The sequence below is a fragment of the Lygodium microphyllum genome, chromosome 11 (genome assembly GCF_053477565.2).
Source record: "Lygodium microphyllum isolate KBCC chromosome 11, Lygodium_microphyllum_v1.1.10, whole genome shotgun sequence".
Classification (NCBI taxonomy): Eukaryota; Viridiplantae; Streptophyta; class Polypodiopsida; order Schizaeales; family Lygodiaceae; genus Lygodium; species Lygodium microphyllum.
In genome coordinates this window covers 139,184,308-139,210,002 of record NC_141145.1, presented here as the reverse complement: position 1 = coordinate 139,210,002, position 25,695 = coordinate 139,184,308, and positions in this window count along the sequence as shown.

Genomic DNA, 25,695 nt, shown 5'->3' with positions numbered 1-25,695 from the left:
ATCCAAAATAAATAAATTTGTAGGCCATAGACCCTTCAATATGAATATACTCCCCAAAAATATTTGAAATCCTACTATTCATGGCTATTCTAATAACAACTAAAATTGCAAGAGATCAAGGCAGACCAAATGAGCTTATCATATGATATCTAAGGTCTTTGAACCACAATTTAGAGAGAGAATCATGACCTCTATGGCTAATAACTTGACTACTTTATTTGGTTTTATAGTCTCTTTCAAGTCATTCACTAACTCTCTCATAGTTTGATCTATCAAATCTGTATTTTTTTGTTGGTGATTAAAGAATCCTTAAAACATTCTTTTTATTCATATTTTTTTTTAAATCTTGATTCTCTCATTCTCTCTGATATTAATACTTGATATACTAGAGACAAATCTCTTTGCAAGATTAAGTCACCTTTTTAAACACATTTACACAAGTTGGTTATATTTTTTAGTGACCTTTTTCTCTCTCTAAATCATATCTCAAACTTTTTTTAAAGCATGATATTTTTTCTTGCAAGGACTTGTTAATAATTTCTAGAATATCAACCTTATTCATTAACTCAAAAATAGTTTTTTGTATGTGATTCTCTCATTTTAAGTATTTGTCTTGTGTATAAAAAAGATGCAAAATATAACCTCATGCAATACCTAAGCATTCCATTACAACCATCTCCAATATATCTTATGAAGTCATGAACATTGAAAAAAGGAGGAGGCTTACTTATTGAAGGGCCTTCTAGATAAATATTTTAACCCACCCACAAATCTTTATGCTTCTTTCCTTCTAGTTGTAACCTATTAGCCTCATCCTTATCTAACAATGCTCGACATTAGGGCCAAAAACACTTCAAAAAATGTACTTTTGTTAATCACAATATTAAGAAAAGGGCCAAAAATAGCTTGCTATGTGTGCAAGAATATGGTGCTCTTGTCTCCTCATTTTTAGAGATAGTAGAGTCCACTTCGTGATCTCACCTCCATTTTAGCCAAAATCTCCAAAGTCTGATATATTTTGGTAGTCCTGAAGTCATTATTTACTTACAAAATCTAAGAAAGGGCATAATAAATATGTTATGAAGTTAATGACAACTTTTGAAAGTCAAAAACTTTTCGGCACCCAATATATTTTCATTAGATTTCTTAATATTACTTTTTAGTTCATTCACATTTCTCGGTGAGCTTCTTTCTCTTTGTGAAGTATGATATCCAAAAGACACCCTACTCATTTAGTAAACTCTTGCACCGTGTATAGCTAGTGTATAGCTAAGGAGCTGACGAAAATTGGGAGCAAAAAATCTTTAGCCTAACGATTGGGTTACCATGCTGCCCTCTTGCAAGGATTCTCACAAGGTGAATAGAAGAAAATAAGAGGATATAAAACATCACTGGAAGGGATGTATTGTTACTTTCAAAATCATGCCTGAAGGGTGGTTTTTCAAAGTGCAACATGTTTACATGGCCAAGGATATGCACTTGTCTCCAAACAAGCATGTTTCCCAGCAAACACATTGTAAGTCTTGAATTGATAACGTATGTAATATTTTTTTCATTTAAGTAAGTATTCAATGAATTCTTAGTTGTAGACATATTTCTATCAACAAACAAGTACTGAATGGTGTCAGAGAGAGAACTAGGGAGAGAGAAAGAGAAGAGAGAAGACTGTAGAAGAGAGAGAAAGATTGCAGGAGGAGAGAGAAGAAGAGTGACGAGGAGAGAGAAAGACTAGATTTAGAGAGAGAAAGACAGGAAAGAGGGAGAAGCCATAGAAGCTGTGAGCAAGATGGGAGAGAAAGGTTGTAATTGTATTAATGTGTCAAAAAGAGATGTATAATTACATGTCCTCTCCTTTTATACCAATGTCAGAGTGACATGGCATAATATCAATGTTATTTACACTAAATCCTTATTCCCAGCTTCTTACAAATGGAAACCTATGGAAAGCTCAAGTGGAAACTTCCATGTGATTCATAAGGTGTTTGCTGACATTATCTATGCTGATCAGACTATGGGTTCTCTTTCTGGGGGAAGGGTTTTTATATATTATGCATGTTTTGTTGTTTTTTGGAGGGGAGTTGGAATCAACTAGTGTGAATTCCCTATCCAAAATCAAATCAATACATCACTCCCTTATCCACCATATATGTGAGTCAAGGTAGTCTTAGCACTATGAGAAAAATGTAACAAGTTGGTAAATTGAAAAAGGGTCTCTAAAAAAACCAACAATATGAAAGAGGCTTACATTCACCCCATCTATCTTGAGTATCTTGGAATCTATTGTCCTGCAAACATTTGAAATCACTCTCCATCCACAAGTATGTGTATAACTTTGCAATGGTACTTCTTGATAGAGAAAGTTATATGGTTTTTCAAGATCAACAATATCCTCATATGTGATGTCCAAAAAGGTAGTCATGAGCATGCCAGAAACACTACAAATGGAAACATGTAACTAAAATAGATAATCAAATATAATAAGCAATTAATCAAAATGCAAGTAGTATTCCATTCAATGCACATTCTTGCTTGGCCATGGATACCACTTAGAGAGTTTATAAGGATAATTTCTATGTTGAGTGTATCCTATGTAAGGAAAAAAATTATGGTAGTTTGTGATGGAATCAAAAGCTTTGAAAAACATTGCTATGTTTGAACTAGATCTTGAAAAAATTTCCATTGATAATAGTAGATCAACAATAAATATACTTTTAGAGATTTGTTGGCTAAGAGAAGCAATCAATACCCTAAAGCTAATAGAAAAAATAAAGGAGTGTTATTTGCAATCAACATCACAGTCATTCTCTATACTAAAAATTTGGAGAGTCAAAATGCCTTACCTTATGCAACAATTAACTACAAAATCAGACAATTGAATATCCTTTTTAACAACTAGCATGGACTTGTCCTCAAGAGATATGCTAAGATAGTCCTCTTTCCCAGAAGTGCAAGAAATATTGATAACCATTTGTCCATACACCTCACCCATTCTCTTATAATTAACATGGCCAAGCATATCGATTTTTCTCTTGCAAACATCATCCTCGATTTCTATGGCCTCTTGCATTTTTTCTTGTTGGACAAACTCTTGCTAGGATGCGGTCCTTGTTGGGTATAGATGTATGACATTCTCAATCTTTGGCCCTTTTGCTTTCCTTGAAAATTTGGGGGAATGTTAAGGATCTCAAAGGATTTTTTATCAATAGTGAATAAGGGCCTCAATACCTTGTCAGACATGTACTTAATTCTGCTAACCATACTAAAATCTTTGTTCATCAAGGTGATTCTATGAGCATGAGCAGCAACAATGTAACCATCATTCATAAAGTAAATAACAAAGTCTTCAACTACCTCCTAAGAAAAAGAATCATTGCGCAAGGAAGCTACCATTTCTTTTGTAGGCCAATTTTAGCTAACACTCTTGATAATCTATCATAAATATCTTTGATAAATTTGATAAAAGTTATCTTTGAAATGCCATGTTGTAAAGCTCTCTAGGCCTTCCTTATCTCACTAAAACACTTCTGCATATAGTAAAACCTAGATCTTGTCTTTCTCATTGGCTTATAAGGCTCACTTCCTAGAGTAGAAGAGGGTCTAGATTGATTTGTTGGCTGATTAGGTGCTCTAGGGGAGATTGGAACCTTGTCAGTTGTAGGAGACGACTATCTAGTAAGATCATAGGGTTGGTTATTAACCACATGGACCTTGCCTTGGGCAAGAGGAGAAGACATAGTCTCTACACTTGATTGCTTCGATTTCATGGTAGGAGACTGGGGAAAACCAAGGGTAGGGGAGATCTTAAGAGGGACAATAGCTTGTGGAACCTCTGATGGCCTTGCCGCTTGTTCACTATCCTTGCTCTCTATATAAACTTTCCTTGCTATTTGCTTTGTCCTTGCCATCACTGCCTAATTGAAAATGATAAGAAGAGTAATAGAAAACAATTTCCTAGAGGTATCATTGACACAAGAGCAATGAAGCCAAATCTTCCCAATGTTCTATTCATGTCGTATTGTGGAGCAGCTGATACAGTGCAAGTGTGTGTGGCAAAGCATAATCTCAATATAATTATTTTCACTTTGTATTATGGATGAAATTATATGGAGCAAGAGTAGCAAAGTGAAATCTCTGTAGGGGTCCTCCTTGCTTTGTATCGTGGAGGAGCAAACAAGTGCGTGCAAAGTGCAATCCCTCTATTTGCATCGTTTATAATGCCTTATTTTTTGGGAGATCTTATACCTATCTAGAAATTTTTAAAAAACTTATGTAAATATTATAGGTTTTGAATTTTTTTTTGAAATTTTATAAGAATTTTTTGAGCTCATTTGCTATTTTAAAAATATTTTAAGTAAATAAATACATTAAAATGACAAAAAAGCTCAAAAATCACAAAAAATAGGTTATTAGATATGGTGTCAATAGGGGGGTTGAGTTTTTAGAACTTTTTTTATATGTATAAGGTCATACTAAAAATAAAGATCATAACATTATTAGTGAGTCACATATGACCATTATTCTAAAGCTTAAAAATATTTGGACTATAGCTTTGCTTTTTTTTTTCTACCTATCATTACATAATTTGGATCCAAAAGAGACTATATTTTTGAATAGATATTTTATTTTATTGTAGCCTTATTTATAAATGTATCTTATTGTGGATTAAAAGGGGGCATCTTGTCATGCTTTGTAATCCAATGCCACCTAGCATTGAGGGGGAGTGTTGAGAGTATAAGCCTGTGAATCCTCCTTATGTTGGAGGGGATAAGTGGATTGAGTGTGAATGGTCTTGAGGGGAAGGGGAAGGGGATTCTCCTTATATTGGAGAGGATAAGGGGAGCTGAGTGTGAATGGTCTTAAGGGGAAGGGGAAACCCTAACCCCAAGAAAGCACTAAAAAATCGCCAAAAATTTGGCCATCATGTTATGGCGCGAATAGGGGGATTGGGGTCAAGAAAAAAAAAACGCCATCATGATATGGCAGGAATAGACTTATTCGTGCCATATCATAATGGCCAATTTTTTGGGCATTTTTTGTGTTTCCTTGGTTGCCTAAAAATAACTAAGAAAGCACAAAAAAGTCACATAAAAAATAACCATCATGATATGGCATGAATAGGGGTGTTGGGTGATACCATCATGATATATGGGGCGAATAGGAAAGTTGGGTTATCACCCAACCCCCTTATTCATGTCATATCATGATGGCCTATTTTTGGGTGACTTTTTGTGATTTCTTGGTTATTTTTAGGTTTTTTTTGCTTAAAATAAATTTATGGAAAATTTTTAGAAGTTTTTTTATAGATTTAAGGTCTTACTAAAAATAAAGATTATAACATTATTACAGAGTCACATGTGACCATTATCCTAAAGCTTAAAATTTTTTGGGATATTCCTTTACTTTTTTTTAAACCTACCATTACATAATTTGGATCTAAAAGAGACTATCTTTTTGAATAGATATTGCATTGTTATATATTTACTATGAAATTTCTATATTCCTTAGGAGCTTTAAAAATATATAAGAGATATTGAATAGTTATTTATTTTTGAGATAATATATATATTTAATAACTCATTTTCCAATCATTCTATCAATTTACTAAAATATTTTTATTTTAGAGAGAGTATCTTTTTGAAGAGTTATGGAATATAGTTTATCGTTACTAAATAATGTATTATATCCTTTTGAGCTATAGAAAAAGATTAAAGAGATATTGAATAGTTATATCTATTATCATGGGTTTCATGTAAGAATTTGATTACCAACAATGACTTATTTAATCAACTCCATTGATTTATCAAAAGTTTATATTGTTCTATTGACTTGTCAAAATTTCATGTTATTTCATGTAGAGAACTTTGTATAGCATCATATAATACTCTTTCAACTATTTTTTAAAAATAAATAAAATCATGAATGCTATAGACTAAAGAAGATCTATAATCACAAGGATTATTTTGATGTTTTTTTTGTGAAACGTGAGATATATTACATTTGAAGAAAGATATACAAGGATAGGGCATCAATAATGTTATGATGATTTCAATCATAAAATCAGTCTATATTAGAATCAGAGTTTTGAGAGAAAGAAACAAAGTTAGGTCCTTTCTATTTCTTCCTATAAATCAAGGGAAGAGATCTTAAGAGATTTGCTAGGATATGATAGCATAAGTAGTATCATCCCAAGACATCAAGCCACCATTTATGTATTGAAATTTTATAATGCTATTAAGAATCACAATTGAGAATATTGAAACTTCATAGTGCTATTAAGAATCATAGTTGAGAGTATAATGAGAAAAAGACTCCCTAGAGCTAATATCAAGTAAAAAGTTGTATCCTTCATACTCTTTGAAGTATCCTGCACATGTGAAATCCTCTTAGTCCTAAAGTTGATATGATACATAATATCATTGATACTTTTATCTATTACTAGGTTAATATTTTTTATATTTTAATATACTAAAAATTAAATAATAAATATTTTTTATTTATTACTAAGAAAATATTTTTGTCTCCCAAAAATCAAAGCACTTCTTTTCTTCCAATTATAATATATTATCATTGTCTTATCCATTAGTGCTTGCTAAAAAGTTGTTATTGTAACATTGTACAATGAAGATGTTCTATTTCAAGTGCCAAGATCAAGGTGAAAATTTTCACTTTGTATTCTATTAGCTTAAGGCTCATCCTTAGTATATATCTATCCCTACCAGTTTGTATCAACACCATGAGACTCTTTTAACCATTTTCTTATGACTCAAATTGAAGAGATGAAAGAAAAAGCTTAGATTTGATTGAAACAAAATCTTACAAAATGGATGTCTTAGGGGATGAAGTAAAGATGCGGCTATAGAGATGAGCTAATCTCATTTCAAGTCCGTGGATGACCATATCTCTATGTAAGAAGCTGGGAATAAGGATTTAGTGTAAATAACATTGATATTATGCCATGTCACACTGACATTGGTATAAAAGGAGAGGACATGTAAATTTGCACATTTTTTTGACACATTAATACAATTACAGTCTTTCTCTCCCATCTTGCTCACAGCTTCTATGGCTTCTCCCTCTTTCCTGTCTTTCTCTCTCTAAATCTAGTCTTTCTCTCTCCTCGTCACTCTTCTTCTCTCTCCTCCTGCAGTCTTTCCCTCTCTTCTGCAATCTTCTCCCTCCTCTTTCTCTCTCCCTAGTTCTCTCTCAGACAAGTGGTGAAGGAGACCTAAGAGAGAGAAGGAGAAAAGGGAGAGACTGCAAAGAGGAGAGAGAAAGAGGGTAACGAGGAGAGAGAAAGACTAGGAGTAGAGAGAGAAAGGCAAGAGGAGGAGAGAGAAATGGCTGGCAGCCATGGGAGGACAGGGAAAAAGATGAAGAAGGTGAAAGGACAAATGTGTATTCATTAAAAAAAATGGTGGCTATGCAATGTCCCTTACACCTTTTATACCTAAGTATTTCCCCTCCATTACAATTCATCCCCACTCAAAATGAAGTTTTTGTCCTCAAAAACAAAGATCGGACTTATTGGTATAGCCAAGTAGTGGGCTGCAGAGTACTACTCTGTATATCATTACAAGTGGCAAAAGATAGTGGGGAGGGGGGATTCTTGGCATAGACCCAGTAAAAGATTGCCTAATATTCAAGAGTAGTACTAGTCTATGCAGAGGGTCAAGGTCAGCCTGTAGTCACCCGAGTCAAAAGGGAAAGTGGTATCGCTGCCATGCATTGGATCAACTTCCATAAGGTCAAAGTCAAGTACTGTTGGAAGCATGATCAGCATGGTGGTATTCGCTAACTCTTCCATAAGCCTCTCAGGCATCACCATGCTCTGTATGACTAAAGCATATGAGGCTGAAGTCACCATTGCATGGACTGCATCAGCCCCTAAGTGCTGCATATTCATGGACCCTGCATTCTTAGTGATGTCCAAGCATTTAAACTGCAGGTCTGTGGACTGAAGGGGCTCCCGCATGGGGTCATGATCATCCAAATCCACATGTTGCCCATGATCTTCTTTCTTGAATAGATAGACTCACCAAGGCAGCCCATTTTATTCCAACCAAGATTCTGTTTACTGCTTCTCAAGTGGCCAGCCAGTTTATGGAGTAGATTTTTAGACTACATGGATTACCGCAGGTGATTGTCCATGATAGGGACTCAAAGTTTATGAGTAACTTTTGGCAGGCGGTATTTACATCTATGGACACTACATTGGCTCCATCTATGGCTTATCATGCTCAAACTGATGGACAGATAGAAAGAGTTAATAAATGGTTGGAGACTTATCTTCGCCATTTTTGCTATGATGTCCAAACCTCATGGGATTCTTGGTTACACTTGGCTGAGTTTGCTTATAACAATTCTACTCATGCGAGCATAGGAGTTTCACCCTTTGAGGCTTTGTATGGTTATAAGGTGCCCTTACCCATAGCCATCTTTAATGAAAAGATCAATCCTCATGGGAAGGAAGAGTTGGAAAGAATGCAGACCCTTCTTCAGCAATGTAAGGTGAATCTAAGGAAGGCTCAAGATCAAATGAAGATGTATGCTGATGAGAAGAGGAGGCCTTTAGAGTTCCAAGAAGGAGAGCTGGTTTTGTTGAAGGTTCCCAAATCCAAGTACTCTACATTAAAAGATGGATCTAGTAATAAGCTTGCCCACAGGTTTTATGGCCCTTACCAGATCCTTAAGTGAATTGGAGATTTGGCATACAGACTAGAGCTTCTCTCCTCTACAAAGATTCATAATGTCTTCCATGTTAGTAAGCTCAAGCCCTATTATGGTGATCCAGTGGATGTAGTTGATGAGCTGCCACCTATTGATGAAGACGGTCTTATTCAGTACTTCATAGAGGTTGTTATAGGTCAGCGTGAGAAGAAGCTTCGATCACGTTCTATTGTGGAATATTTGATCAAATGGAGAGGTTTATCACCTGAAGAAGCTTTTGGAGACCTGATTCTATATTGGATGAGTTTCCTTTCTTGAGGGATACATTGGTGGCTGAAGCCTATTGCTTATGGAGCTAGTGATGATGCAGATAGGTTCAGGAGAGCACGTTGTTTTAGAACAGTTTTTATCGTGCCTAATTTTCATAATTAAGCTATCTACATGGGCTTAAAGTACTCTTCAAGAGCTTCGTTTTGATATATGGTACGTCTCATTTTGGACACTTCTACTAGAAGTTATGGCAGATTTGGTCCAGCATGGTCTGTTTACACAGCAAGCTATCTACTTTGTTTTGAGATTATTTGTTGAAGACTTTATGGCTCCATATGCTTCTGAAGTACTCCAAATCATGTATATAGCTAGGGCTTACTTTCATTCTTCAATTTTAGCTCATGTAGTTGGTCATACTTCATTCATTTCCCATTTGTAAAGCTGTAAGAACAGAGTAGTACTCTGTTCTATCCATTTTTTTTCTAGTTATTTCCAGGTTTGTTTTTGAGGGCAAAAACTTTTAGGAAGGGATGGATTGTTAGAAGCTGGGAATAAGGATTTAGTATAAATAACATTGATATTATGCCATGTCACACTGACATTGGTATAAAAGGAGAGGACATGTAATTTTACACATCTTTTTGACACATTAATACAATTACAGTCTTTCTCTCCCATCTTGCTCACAGCTTCTATGGCTTCTCCTTCTTTCCTATCTTTCTCTCTCTAAATCTAGTCTTTCTCTCTCCTCGTCACTCTTCTTCTCTCTCCTCCTGTAGTTTTTCTCTCTCTTTTGCAGTCTTCTCTCTTCTCTTTCTCTCTCCCTAGTTCTCTCTCTGACACTATAGCTCAATTGGCAAGTAAGTGGTGTTAGTCCTCTGTATAGAGACTCTTTGATTGTTAATCACCTTCTCAAGATTTTGTGAAAGGAGATGAAGAGAGACCAATGTAGAGACTGTTGGTAAGAATTGCACATGATTTTGGTGAGAAAATTTATGACAAAGTAACATCTGCTTTAAGAACTAAGAAACAAGGATAAGAGGAGAGAATGATGGTTTAAATAAATGTAGATGAAAAAAGATGTGTGATTTTGGTGGGAAATGTGATAGTAGAATATTTAACCATTCAAAAAGAAAGAATAATGGTTGAAAAGTAACCCCTGACATGAGTTAATGCCCTTAGGTCTTTAATGGTCGACCTCTTAAATGAATAATGTATTCTCTCCTTAATCATGTCTGAATGACCAAATTTGGAGGGTTCATTATTTTAAAACCTCAACTAATTAGCAAATTAATCATTTTCATACAAGTGTCATTTTGGGAACCTTTTTTGCCCTAATGTAATGTATGCTTCTCCAAGATAATAAAATAGATCTATTTAAATAGTAAGTTTATATTTTTGTACACTTGCAATTTTGCTACTTGAAGAGATATTAATATAAATTTTAGTAGAATAGAATCAACTAGGCAATAATATCAAAAAAAAGAAAAGCAAGTGTAGAAAAGAGAATTGCATAAGAAATAAACTTGGAGAAACAAATAAATGTGTTTTGGTGTGAAAATCTCCACAATGTCAAAATTTTCAAGATCAAAGAGAAAAACAAATAAAAAGGTGACCCTTGATATAGATTAAAGAATGGAGGTATTTAATAGTAGTTGACCTTTTCAATAGTCTCATTAATCACATTTGTTTTTAGGGTTTATTATTCTAAAACCTCTTTTAATTAGCAACGTAATCATTTTCTTATAAGTTTTCTTTTTGAAATGTTTTTGGCTGCTCTAATGGGTACTCATGTTTGATGTTTTCGTGAAATGTTATGGTGTAAAATTTCACTCTCTCCATGGCAATGGGCTAATCCTAGTCTTGTTGGTTACCTTGTATATACAGGCCTCATATCGGCATTCAAAGTGACACAAATGTTCATTTTAAAATTTTACTTTGTCTTTGCTAAAAGTGTTGGTATAAATGTATCTAGAAAATCCTTGCATAAACTATCACTATCTGCATCGCATTTGCCATGAAAATAGTGACACATATAGCGATGGCTTGTGATGCACATAGCAATGACAATAGTGATGCATGTAGAGACAGAGGAAAAAAAATTGCACCATGTGTTGTATAATATTTTGCAAAGCAATTTTACAATGGTCGTCAATATGAGTGCAAAAACTACTAAAATCCATAAGATTGATCATTCATAAAATAAGTATAAGACTAGTGATGATGACAACTCATGACATTACATGGAACCATGGAGAGAGAGGAGAGCCAAAACGACTATCAAATTCTATCTGTAATTATTTCAAGATATGCTTTTATACAAAGGATGATAAGTACATCTAAGGAATAGTACATGGAAGATCCCTACATAGATCACAAGACCAAAAAAGAAGAGGGTGTGTGCTCCACAGAACCAAGCACATGCTACAGATCCTCGCCACCATCAAAAAGATGATTCAATGAAAAGGTGCATTGAACAGACTCTAGAAAATGAACAACTACACATCAGTCCGCCATACATAATGCATTAAAAAAAATAGTGACTATGAGAAGAAAGATGATTGACTTACTGGGCCATTGTGCGCATACAATCTATGAGTGCAATAAGACCGTGTCTCTCTACATAATATCGAGTCTCCAAACATGTGGATCATAGCTTGTGATGGAGTGCTACAAAAAAAATAGAATACAATTTTAGAAATACGATTATTAGTACAAGTGATATTACAAATAAGAAAGAGAAGAAGAATTAAAAGAAACTTACAAAGTCCTCCAAATAAGTCATGTAGCCACTACTTCCCAAATAATGTACCACCCCTACCTCCAATCGTGTCCTCGTTGCCTCCCACTCTGTTGTCACCATCATCCTTGAGAATTTGTCACCTCCTCCCTAAGTGTCTTTCAATCATCTGTCTCTAGTCACTCAGGCTTAAAGGCGCCACTCTTGAGTGCCTTGCATGTGTCTAATCATCTATATGACATGTATCCACACATATACTCCATCATCCACCCAGTGGAAAACATCTTTGCTATGGTAGGTACCAAAAACTCCTCATGCAAAGATGCCACTATATAGTCCTTTCTCCCCTCTAGTATATTCTTCCAATGGTCCAAAATGTTGTGCCTAAATACTTGCTGGGACAACTCTCTCATGTGAGACATTACCCTCCTCCCTTCATTGTTCATGATAAAAACACATGTCTTGTCATCTACGAGGTATCTATACCTTGTTGGGGTATGTCTAAGGTGTGTTCTCTCCCATCTATGACTACGCTCTTGGGCATAACGAGGAGATCCCTATATATCTAGCATACCCACGAGAATAGTATCTCCATAGGGGTGCCACTTGTGAACGGTTGAGCAAAACTCAAAGTCGCTAGAGTAGATGTCACTATAGGTGTGAAAAATCCTGGAGGTGATAAGTATCAACTAGATCGATGAGATGGAGAGATTGCATTGGTGCCTCCACAACACCCACTTGAGCCACCCTCTCTAGAACCTATATGAGAGCAAGGAATAGCACCCTTATCTGGAGTTGACTATGGGCTCACAACATCCACATCTCCACAACACCCCTAGAACCACTCCCACAGATCATCTCCACCACTCCCCGCATTGTGGATTCAATAGAGGATGTCTTGATCTCCTTTTGTGAGATCCATTGCACTAAATTTGACAACATATAAATTGCCTCACGTATTTCTGGAGGCATCCCGCAATCGCAATTGCTAGTATAAGTTTGCCACAAATGAAAAAGCATTATGAACACCGAGTAGACAAAAATTAGCAAAATATGTAGGCTACTTGCAACCAAGGTCAACTAACATATCATATGCCAATCATGGGATTTTAGCTGTGATAGTTGGTTGCCTTTAGAGAAAGTAGACTTGAGGAAATACATCATACCCATTGGGGTGCAGATAGATCTGTCAGTGCTTGACTATGGCCAAAGCGCCTCCATCTTGCCTACCTCATTCAAATCCATTTGCTCCCCTACAATGACTCTCTTTCCTATGATGTGGTCCCATAATAAACTACCCACATTCTTGAAAATATACATGGGATCCAACAAATGGTTGATTTGTAAGTGGGTCCAATACAACAACTCTTAAAAAATTGAGAACCATTGCTTCATGCTAGAGGTCATCCAAGGAAACCTTCCCTTAGTTCATAAAAGCGGTGTGTCCTTAATATACCATCTTCTTTATGGTTCGTGACCTTTGCGATTCTAACACACAATGGACATGCATGATAGCCTAAGATAACTAGGCATGTCACAACATCCTTATTTAGTCAATATGAACTTGAACGAGCTATGTTAGATATCACCAACGAGAACAGAAGCCCACTTACCTAAGCACTCCCTGAATTCCAAAAATTCATGCATGATCCAAATGAGAAAGGCTCGTATATGGACCGTGGACCATCGTTCTTGCTCATGTCTTCCACAATGACCCCCTCCTCCCACAAAATCTTGAGCTCATCAACTAATGGATGGAGGTAGATGTCCATGTTCTTGACTTTGTAGCGCTCAAGAATGAGCAAGCTAAGGATCAGGTATCCTTTCTTTATAGAAAGCCATGGTGCGATGTTGTGGTTAACAAGGACTACATGCCACACACTATAATAAGTTGAGCAGAGACCAAATGGATTCATGCCATCCATAGCAAGACCGAGCCTAAGATTCCTTGGCTCTTGTGAAAATCCTAAAATGGTGGAGTCAATGTGGCTCCATGTGCATAAATCTATTGATATTCATTGGACTCCATTTGTGGATCTATTTTGCACATGCCACATTGTCAAGCTCACCATGCTCGACTTACGAAACATGTGATGTATACGTGGTATAGGTGGAAAGTGTCTAAGAAATTTATGAGGGATGGTTTATCCTTGTAAGTCCTATCGATACGTGTGAGAACCACACTTTGGACATGTCTCCATAGTCCCACAGTCTCCTCGAAATAGCATACAACCATTGACACATGCATGGATGCTATTGTAGTCCATGCCAAGCTTTCGCAACACCAATCACGCATCATGGGACTCAGGCATTGTGTTTCTAGGTGGTAACATATGATAATTTAGCAAGCAAAAAAAATATCAAAAGACATCTTGAAAAAGTACAATAAGTGTTTTTTTATAATGGATTCAAAAAAATCAATGGAGTGTAGAATATCCTAAACAACTCAGTCACACTTGCATCACTCCACGCATTCTTTGCTTGCAAACTTAGGAGTGCAAGCAGCATCTTTAGGAGAGATACTCAGTATCCACCATATAATTGTATGGATGCTTCCTCTCTCAGTGGATCAGATGAATCGGCATCCATGGGCATCAATGCATCGATCATTGCCTCCATCTCAGGCTCCAAGATTGAAGAAAGGTTCGAAATGTCGACTGTCTCCTCTAGTATCAAGGGTGTAGACTGAGTTGTGCCCTCCAATTGGTGTATCAGCTCAGGCACTCCATCCATTGCACACCCAGGAACTCCTCTAGCTGGCCGCAATAGGTGCATTTCTTGGAATGAGGCGTCACCTCCCTATACAATTTTTATAGGCATGTCTAATATTTTTGTATATGATATTAAATTACTTTGTGAATGTAAAGCATGATGGATACACACTTTTCTTATCATTCGCTCAAAGTTTGAGATCACCTAATCAATCATCTCTGATTGAAACTCACTGAAGCATCATATGTATTCTATGGACAAGTGACATTTTCGTCTGATTGCAAGCTTGCATTGAGAGCAAGGACATATGACATGCTGATTAAGATATGTCTCGCAATCTTGGACATCACGACCATCATCATCCTCCATTTGGTCTATGTTACAGCAAACAATAGGTTTTTGTTCTCCTCATTGATAATCTTCCTTTGTTTTAATCTCTACTTTCTCTTCATTTTCCTTTATATGTTTGCCTCCTTCCATGTCTCTCTATTTGTTCCTTTTTCTCTCCATGTCTCTCTGTCTTTATCTATACCCCTTTTTATTTCTCTCCCTGCCCTCTTTCTCTCTCTCTCTCTCTCTCTCTCTTTTCACTTTTTATTATTTGCCACCCTTTCTCCTTTATTTCTCTTTCCCCCTTTCAAATTCTCTCTCTCTTTCTCTTTTTTTCTTTGCCTCCCTTCATCCTTCTTTGTTTCTCTCTCTCGCCCCTCTCTCTCTCTCAATGTTTCTTTCTCTCCCCCATCTTCCCTCCCCACTCTCACTTCTTTTCTCTTTTCCTTTTCCTCCCTTATTTTCTCTATGTCTTTCTCTCTTTTCCTCTCCACTGGCACTCGACGCATCTCATTACAATCAAAATCAAAGATAGAAAATAAAAACTCATAAAACAAGACATTGAAAGACCCACTCTCCCCACTCCTCTTTGTGTCTCTCTTCCCCCTCTCCCTTTATTTTTCTTACATTCTGTTCTCTCTAATTCTATCATTGTTTCCTTTTTTCTCTTGTAATAAAGCATAGATGCCTTAGCCTAGGGTTAAGTGTAAAAGTTGGAGATATAACATGTGAAGGATCTTTTGACATTTTGAAGAATACAAGATTTGAGGTTTCCTTCCTCCTACCATCTAAGAGGATGCATACTCTTAGCCACCAAGATCATGGGGTGCATACCATGTCTCACTTTGGCATGAGATGAGTATTCATGTTGCAACATTCATCTATGATTCTCAGCCTTCTATGGCAATATAATTTCATGCCTAGCCACTCCTTGGCTATGGTTTGGCACATATGGTGTATTTCTTGTATTTTCAATTATTTTTTTTGCTCTGAGAATTAGCCTTTTTACATTGGTATTAGAGAATGGAAAGAGTCATTTTCTTGGGGAAATTTAGTCACAAGGACCAATGACATGTAGCTGGAGTACAAGATTTAGTTACAGTGGGTGACATAGTTAGCACCCTGATTGGCCATGGTTATCTGCATCAAGTCATCACTAATATGGAGGTTCTTCGAGTTAGACATGAAGAAACTAGAGGATCTATGGTGAAAGTAGCAAGTCATGGCTCTTTTCATGACATTTTAGAGGTCCTTGAGTTAACTATGGTTAAGAGGGATTAAGAATGGACTAAAACAAGGCTTACTTTTGTAAAAAGAGAGTTTATCTCTCTTCTTTGTTTTTCTTGTAGGCTTTCCCTACAACTCCATAGCCAAGATCTTGCTTTTATCTCTTCCCTAGTGTTGAGATATGTGCAATCACACCTACTATAGCCTCTTTGTATGAGGCAGTTCTGGGCTTAGGACATGTAGGCAGACTGAATCCCATATGCACAGAAAGGGAAACTGCTACCATCCAACAACTATAAAGCATTTTACTTAACTATTGCTTTTTTATATATAATGAATGCAATAGAATGATGCTTTCTATTTTTAGTTAGTGTCTTGTCATTGTCAATCTATACACAAGATTGTGTTTATGAGTCCAAGCTTCAATCTTGGAACCTAATTCACTTGTGTAACAGTCAAGTCCAGTGTCTCTGTCATCATGAATTCATTATTCTTCTTCCATCCACCATAGCTTCCTACCATGCTCTAGATCTGTGTCTTTTCACAAGGTATCAAAGTGCAACTGAGCATGGATTAGCATGTCTCATGTCTCCTCTCTGCTCTTTCAACTCCTCTTCATCTATGGAAAGAGCTCAGGATTGGTGTATAACTCCATTTCCAACTTCATCCTCACTTTGCCCTCTTGTCTGCCGCCATAGCCAGACAGTACCCAGCTCACTTGGAGCTTCTTGATCTACTCCTACAGCCCATATTTCCCCACGCTTCCTTCTAGAGAAACTTCTCTCTGCTCCAAGTGCAGCTCCCTGTTAGCTCAATCATTGACATTTCCCCTTCTATAGCTCGGCATTGTCAAAATTTGTTGTTGCTGCCTATCTGCAACCCATCGTCTAGTTGTACAACTATTCTCCTTGTCTGCAGCATGACATTCATCTTAACAATAGGGCTTTGAAATCCCACTATCCAAGCTATCTTCTCACCAATTATCTCAGCAAATGATAATCTCCATGATCTGCTGGAAGCAAAAAACTAGTCTTCTCCTTGCAAAACCTAAAGGGTATCCATAGCCATTTCAACATCAAACTCATCTTTTACTTCAATCTCTTACTTCCTTCAGCTTAAGCTTGCCAATACCACTCTAATATGAGTCCTACTTAGTATCAACAAAGATTTGAGCATTTAATTAGGAAGATTTAGAAGACCTTGAAGATTTGAAGCACTCATCTGAAGGACAAGCATCAAGAATAATGAGATTTCATGCTATCACTGCTTGTGTTTTTTTAAACGCACTACAGTCAACTTGGTTGTTGCAGGTCATCTTTAGTCAGTTGAAGAATTTTTGAAGCCATTCAAGATCAGCTCCTTACTAGCCATTTGGAGTTGATACCCTATCATGGGAATGTTAAATAAGAAGACTTTTATATGGCTACTTCCAATGAAGAGTAACATTACTCTTGTTGCTCATTTCAATTACATAGAATATGTTTTTACTCCACTTGCAGGAGGAAATGGAGCTGCTCACACTCAAGTGCAATCAATGATTCCATCTAAAGATTTTGAAGACACTCCAGCTACCTTGGTCATCATGCAAACCTCAAAGATGATACTTTGCTTGAGGGAGACATGGACATGAAATCTAATGCAACTAATGCAAGCAAAGCCAATAAAGAAGAAGACAAGGAGAACCTAGAAGAAGAGGACCAAAAGATCAAAGTGGTGGACACTGAAGCTACAAGAAAAGTGAAGAACAAGTACAATATCAAAAAAAGTAAGTTGGACTACACCAACAAGAAGACCTACAATAAATTGAGGATCTATGCAAAAAGAAATGCTGAAAACTGCCAGGGCTTGATAGTCCTTGACCTATTTTTTACTAGACCTTTTAGCCTTGTAATGCCTAGCCCTAATGCTTCTTATCATAAGCTTGTAAACTCCTCATGTAGCCATGTACTACAACCCCTGTTACAGCCTCTGGATTTCCATGTTTGTGGTACCCTCACTTAGCCTTTTCTATGACAGCCTCTGGTGTTTTGCCATGTTTATGGTGTGCCCACACTTTGCAGGTGTTGCTTTCACTAAAGCCTCTACACACTTTGTACTTTCTGGTTGTGATTGAGGAGGGGTGTTGAGATATTTGCAATCACACCTACTATAGCCTCTTTGTATGAGGCAGTTTTGGGCTTAGGACATGCAAGCACACTGAATCCCATATGCACAGAAAGGAAAACTGCTATCATCCAACAACTATAAACCATTGTACTTGACTACCACTTTTTGATATATGATGAATGCAATAGCATGATGCTTTCTCTTTTCAATTAGTGTCTTGTCATTGTCAATCCATACACAAGATTGTGTTTATGAGTCCAAGCTTCCATCTTGGAACCTAATTCACTTGTCTAACAGTCAAATCCAGTGTCTCTATCATCATAAGCTCATTCTTCTTCTTCCATCCACCATAGCTCCCTATCATACTCTAGATCTACATCTTTTCACACCTAGTGCCTTGATGGTCCAAATGGCTACCATAGATCAATTCTTCATGCTGTAAGCTTGCTATAGAGTACCTATATGCTTTGCTTAAGCCTCATTTGATTATGCGGTAAATTAGTATGTTCATGGATTGTTTGTGCCAATTTTCTTGAAGACACACTCCCTCATCAACATGAGCAAAATGGAGGCCAAGCTTAGCTTCTAGTCTACTCAAGCTCACTTACAAACTCCCTTCCAAGTCTATGGCATGATAGAAGCAAACTTCATCACTCTCTCTTGAATTCTTGGAGCTTCAAAACCCTAGCCATGGCTAAAAATGGGCAGCATGAAGATTCCTTCAATTTCTTCAAGATTTGGCTTCTTATTGATATCTTTTAGCTTCCCAAGGTCAAGGGGAAGCATCTACAACACACATTGGGTCTACATTGAGGATTTCAAGCAAGATTGGAGCATCCTCTTCTCTTGATTTGGGGCAAACATGGCAGCCGCTTGATTCTTTCAAAAAAATTTATCTTTGAAGATTGAAATCATGGGGCTTTTGGCACTTGATGCCTCCTAAGGCTTCTACGAATTGGATTTTGCCAAAATTTGAAGGTATTGCTTCAACATTGCAAGAATGGAGCTTGATTTTGATGTTCCAAGTATATGGAAATCTTATGCAAGTTCAAGTACTTCAATGGGAGAGCTCTTCTTCAAGATTTGAAGTTTTCTACTCTCTTGGAAGGTTCATCATTGATTCCCCTTCGATTTTCAGTCACATTTTGAGCTCATAAGGATCATCTCCATCAAGCTAATGGTCATAGGAGCTTACTTGGAGAAGAATTGGGGTTTATGAGCTAAATATTCATCCTAGGAATTACAATTTGAAGGTATTCTTGGCATCTCAAGCTGGAGATCAAGCTTTTCAAGTTTCATATGGTTGTTGGAGTTTCCATGAGCATCTACCTTCAACAATGAAAGAGGTATTTCTACATTTTGCTCTTAATTTCCTTTAAATCCAATTGCTAAAGCCATCCATTTGTTGAAAAAGGGAGAATTAAGGGTAATCTATTTTGAAATTGATAACTAAGTGCATATAGATCCAACTTAGGGCTAAATGTGGCTATGCTAAATTTTCTTCATCCTACCCACTTAAAATCAGTACCCAATTGATGCTAATCTTTCTCATTTGCTAGAATTTAATAACTAACTCTAACTTTGGTTATTTGAATGTGATTGACTGCAATATGGCTGAAAGTAAAAATCAAGTGGTAAGTGGAATTCATTGTATGCAGTGAGTCATTGCAAGAAAGGGCAATACCTATCCCTATCCTTTTTCATTTGATCAATTTCCTACTTCCACTTGCATATCATTAAAGGGATGAAAGAATTCTTATCAGCCTATTGCATGTCATCACTATTTTCTTAGCCTTAGCATATACCTTGCCATGTCTATACCCATGAGGAAAAGTGGATGCTGGGCGAGTTGGGAGGACAAAAGTGAGGTGACCCTCCCCTATTGACGAGGAACCTGAAGGGGAGCACAAACAAGCTTGAAAGGGAAATTTGCACACCCCTCCAGTCACCAATCCCATACATTTTTTCAATTTATGTATAGATACATCTCTTGAGCCAATAATGAATAGTGGTATTTCAATAAGATCAAGGATTCACAGATGTTATAGACATTCAACAGCAAGAGAACATGGTCATTTAGCCCTCTTGATTACTACAAGTGACAAGGTAATTATACTGATCATATCTAGTAGTTACTAATTAGTTACATGAGTTTCTTAGATACATGCAAGTGCCCTACAATCCGTCACAGATCTACTAAGTGTTTTGGGTGTCTACAAGTACTCCAAGAGACAATTCTAGGTGAAATAGGGCATTCACAAAGGGTGCAAGAATTCACAAGATAGGTGCACAATTTCTACTATAGAATTTTCTATCATGATCTAATCTAAGAGCTTGATATCTTGATGTTAAGATGGGATTTCAAGATTTGATTTGAACTAAAAATTTTAGTAAGACATCAGGGGAAAAAGTTATAACAATTTTTCTGATAGCTGATATAGTGGGACTGCACCTAGATAGGCTGACAGGGGTGCATTGTTTGAGATCATTACACCTATTACCCCTCTTGCAAGATGAGATAGTAACAAATCTGGAATATCCCCACTATATGAGCTTCCTTTAGGTCAATAAATCATTGGGATTTGTGCAATATTAAGCAAGATATTGTCGGTTTTCTCTAGAATAGTCATCCTTGATAGCAACTATCCCTAATGGCCAAAAACAAAAGGAAAGATCAAGTGATGGAAACCATTCAAGAGGATATCATAGAGTATCAAAATAACACCAATGAAACCCTTAATCAATACCAACAAGATGAAGATGTTAGTGTTGGTAATGCTCATAGTGTACAACTTGGTAATGATGAGAATCAATTGTTTCATGAACCTTTTGAAGACTCCATACTTTCAAAAGAGCTACATATGATGAATATTGAGATGCATGACACTCATGAACTACTCTCCAATTCATTGGGAAAGATGGAAAAAACATCCAATGAGGTGAATGAGATTCTTTAGCAGTTGGTCAAGTTTATGTAGAATGAATTTGAAAATGCAGTAGCAAAGTCTATGAAAAGTGGATTTGAAGATGTACTAGGAGCCATCAAAGACTTGAAACCATACCTTCTACACCAAATGTACTCACTTCTCATATTGAAAATACTTCAGCCTAGTCAACTAATATGAAAGGAAAAGAAATTGATCAGCCAATAATGTCAACCTTTGAGAAAAGAAATTGATCAGCCAATAATGTCAACCTTTGAGAAAAGAAATTGATCAGCCAATAATGTCAATCTTTGAGAAAGGAGAGCCATCAACATTGAAGAGTGTCTATTATCAGCCATTGATACCATTAAAGCATCATGCCCATCCACAATTCAATTCAAGACATGAGGTGACTTATGAAGAGGAGGAGAATTTAAGAGAAGATGAGAATTAAGAGTTTCATGGATGTGACCTGTTCTACAAATCTTTTCCTTTCCAATCTACCATCAAGCAAAAGAATCAGAGATGCATGATAAGAATGGAATATTTGAGGAAAGAAGGTCATTCCATGATATCACTAACAAAGAGAACTCATTTTATGGTCAGCCCACTAGTGGACAACCTCATTCTTTTGGATTGGATTAACCAAATCAAGGTGGTAATGATTATGGATCAATTTCTTTTGGAAGAGGTTCAATGTATAGAGAAGCTTGGATACAATCATCTTTTGGGCAGAACTCTAAGCCAACCTATAATGAGAGGGAGTACACAGAGAAAATCACAATTTTCAACTTCAAGGGGGATAATGCATCTCCAACGGAGTGGGAATAATGGGTAAATAAATTAGAGATGTACTTTACACTTTTTCCTTGTCAAGATGAAGCTAAGATCTATTTTGTGGTGCTCCATCTTAAGGGCTACACACCTACATGGTGGAAATACATGAAAAGAGTTGATCACACTTTTTCTTCTTGGGAGGATTTTAAGAAGGCAATGTTAGAGGTGTTTGTCTCTCCAATGGAAAAAGAAAGATTGCAAATAAGATGGTATGGACTTCAACAAAGGGGCCTATCCATTCGTGACTACTCCAATATGTTCCTCAATCTCTCTATGTACATTGAAGGAATTGATGATTTGGAAAAATTAAACAAATACATCTTTGGTCTAGATCCAACCCTTTCTTCAAAAGTAGGTGCAATGCAGCCCAAGAACATTCATGATGCTATTCAATATGTTGAAAGGTATGGGAAGAAATATAGAAGAGATTCAATGCATATTCAGCCTAAAAGTGCAAGGTATTCCTCACCAAATTAGTCTTCTAAGTTTGGAGCTCATTATTTTAGTCAGCCAAGGGATGTGTATAGACAAGATAGCAAGGGAATTAATACCTACAAATAGTAATTTTAGCAAGGTGCTTACTTATCCAATGGTTTATGTGGCAAAACTAAGTGTTGATGGTGGTTCTAGACCAATGGCTGAAGCAAAACAAAACTTTACAAGGGCTCATAATGCACAAAAACACGGAAAATATGGGAATTTTCCATAAGTTTGGGACACATGGTCAAATATTTGGATTTTTCATAACTTGAAGACTATAACTCCAAATCGAGTGGTCTATAGCTCAATAGATTCCATTTTTCAAGCGCTTTCCAATGATAGGTCAAATCATATAGTTTTGAGAAACTTATGGGCATGCTATCCGGGTGCCACCTTTTTAGTATTCAAAAAATGGGAATTGGGAGATTCCCAAACTCACTAATATTGTGTTCAAAATGGATCTCAAAATAGCACTTATAGTAAAGTCCTTTCTAATGATCAAATTAAGGACATACATGCCAAAGGTTTATGCTTCAAGTGTGGAGAAAAGTGGACACAAGACCATATGCTAAAATGTAAATGCAAAATTAGCAAGCTCAATTTTGTCATCATCGACGAGCTCGATGAAGATGAAGGTGGAGAGGGAAATGTGTTTCATGTGGATGCAAACCCTATGGTTGAAGACATGCATGATGAGGATGATGGAACTAATGATGAGTTCTATGATATTGTGGACAGTTTTCCCTTTGATCCGGGTGGTTCTTTATGTGCAATTTCTCATGATGCATGGATTGGTTGTAAGGGAGAAAATATACTTAGACTTGATGGATTGATCAATGGGAAAGTGGTTTAGACACGGGTAGTACCCATAGCTTTATAAATACCAAATCTTTGCATGGGTTGAAATTGCTACCTCAACAAATGCAAGTGCCATTGAAGATCCAAGTTGCCAATGGAGCTTATGAATCAAGCAATGAAGTGTGCCTATGCACTCCTATCACCTTATCTACTTCATATACCATACAAGTAGACTTGATTACTTTAGAAATGGGACCTATAGATGTTGTCATTAACTGTGATTGGTTAAAGTTCATTGGGAATTTTTCATTAGACTTGGACAACATGCAAATGTAGTTCAAATGGAATGGATAGCATATAGAATTGGAGGTCATTGGTAAAAAACAATTGGAACTCATATCCATGAAGAAGTTACAAAAAGAAATCAATGCAAGGTCATGTATCTTCACTCTTTTTCTTACAAAAGTAGATGAAGAGCAACCACCAAATCAACCATATTCTTCTTCAAAGAAAAGGGATCCAAGGTTAGAAGAGCTATTGGAGGAATACAAAGATTTATTTCAGCCACCATCATCTTTGCCTTCAAAAAGAGAGATTGACCACCCTATTTATTCGCTACCTAATACAAAACCCATCAACAAACCTCTCTATCGCTTGTCAAAGTTTGAAAGGAAAGAGGTGGAGTAACAAGTCAAAGAGTTGCTGCAAATGGGTTTAATTCAGTCAAGTCGATCTCCGTTTTCCTCTCATGTGCTCTTGGTTAAGGAGAAGGATGGATCTTTTTGCATGTGCATTGAATATAGGGAGTTAAACAAGTCCACGGTGAAGAATAGATATCCAATTCCATGCATTGATGACCTTTTGGATGAGCTCAAAGATGCAAAGGTCTTTACCAAGATTGATCATCATTCCAATTATTACCAAATTAGAATGAAGAAAGAAGATGAGTATAAAACAACCTTTAGGAATAAAACAGGGTTATACCACTTCTTGGTCATGCCATTTAGGCTTTCAAAATTTTCCACTACTTTTCAAGCTCTCATGAATAAATATTACAGCCTTTCTTGTTTAGAATAGTCCTCATATTCTTTGATGATATCCTCATTTATAGAAAATCCAAGGAGGAGCATTTGATGCATGTACAAGAGGTCTTTGACATATTAAGAAGACACACACTCTTTGCCAAAATATCAAAGTGTTCTTTCATGGAAGATGAAGTGGAATACTTGGGTCACATTATAGGAGAACAAGGCATTCGAGTGGATTCCAACAAAGTGAAATGTATCAAAGAGTAGCCTACTCCTACAAATTCTACTTCTTTGAGGGTTTTCCTTGGATTGTCTTCCTTCTATAGGAGGTTTGTTAAAAATTATACTCATGTGGAGGCTCCTTTGACCAATAGGATGAAGAAAGAGGCTTTCTTTTGGCACTCCATAACCGAAAAGAGTTTCAATGAGCTAAAATCTCTCTTAGTTTCAACACATATTATTGTATGCACGAATTTATATAAGTAATTCATTATATATGTGGATGCTAGTGGGAGAGGAGTTGGGGCTATTTTATATCAAGACCATGGAGATATAGCCTATGAAAGTTGCAAGCTTGATAATAAGGAGTGTCAACTACATGTCTATTTACAAGAGATGTTGGCAATTTTGTATGCTATTAAAAAGTGGCATCACTATATATATGGCATCCATTTCAAGGTTAAAAGCAATCATTGTGTGCTGAAATATTTCCTTTTCCAACCAAATTTGTCTCCTAAACAAAGGAGGTGGCTAGCTACTCTTCAAAGCTATGATTTTGAAATATCCTATATGGCTAGAAAATATAATATTGTGGCACATGCCTTATCAAGAATGTGGACATGTTCCATCTCTGTAATTTCAATTATGCATAAGGATTGGATAAATGATATCCAAGAAGAGCATTTCCTTGATGAGCAAGCATCAAAGATGATGAAGGAATTTCAGTAAGGCAAAGGAGAAGAGTATCCCAATTTCAAATGGCACGATGGTCTTTTATGATATCATGGTAGAGTCTACTTGACATCCCAATCTTCTTTCAAAGACCATATCTTGCATGAGATGCACTCTTTTCCTTTAGCGGGACACCATGGGTTATTCAAAACATTTGACAATATCCATAAGAGCTTCTATGGAAAGGAAATTTAGAGGGATGTTAAAGACTATGTCATGAAGTGTTTACCATGTCAACAAAACAAGGATTCCACACTTCTACCTGGAGGTTTACTTAAGCCATTACCCATTAATCAAGGGAAATGGATGGACATAAGCATGGATTTCATCACCGGATTACCAACAACAAAGCATAGGTGGAATAGTATCTATGTCATTGTGTATTGGTTGACTAAATTAGCACATTTCATTCCAAAAACAAAGGCTCAATTTACAACAAAGCAAGTGGTTGATCAATTTATGGAAAGTGTTTTTAAAATCCATGGTATGCCATTGAAGTTCGTATCCAATTGTGATACTAAGTTCATGGGAAGTTTTTGGAGGAGCTTGTTCACTTCTATGGGAACAATTTTGACTCCTAGCATGGCATATCACCCCTAAACGGATGGCCAAATGGAGCATGTCA